The sequence below is a fragment of the Urocampus carinirostris genome, unplaced genomic scaffold, assembly GCF_059441175.1.
Source record: "Urocampus carinirostris isolate Australia breed hairy pipefish unplaced genomic scaffold, RoL_Ucar_1.0 HiC_scaffold_102, whole genome shotgun sequence".
Classification (NCBI taxonomy): Eukaryota; Metazoa; Chordata; class Actinopteri; order Syngnathiformes; family Syngnathidae; genus Urocampus; species Urocampus carinirostris.
This window is the reverse complement of record NW_028283209.1, coordinates 22,501-22,761: the sequence shown is the minus strand read 5'-3', so window position 1 is coordinate 22,761 and position 261 is coordinate 22,501.

Sequence of the window (261 nt, the reverse complement as noted above, 5' to 3'; positions counted from 1 at the left end):
CGGCTGCCGCCTCTTGTGGGCCGGTCCCCGGCTGGTGTTTGGGGACCGGCTGCCGCCTCCTGTGGGCCGGTCCCCGGCCGGTGTTTGGGGACCGGCTGCCGCCTCTTGTGGGCCGGTCCCCGGCTGGTGTTTGGGGACCGGCTGCCGCCTCTTGTGGGCCGGTCCCCGGCTGGTGTTTGGGGACTGGCTGCCGCCTCTTGTGGTTCGTCTCCTGGCTTGCGTTTGGGGACTGGCTGCCGCCTCTTGTGGGCCGGTCCCCGG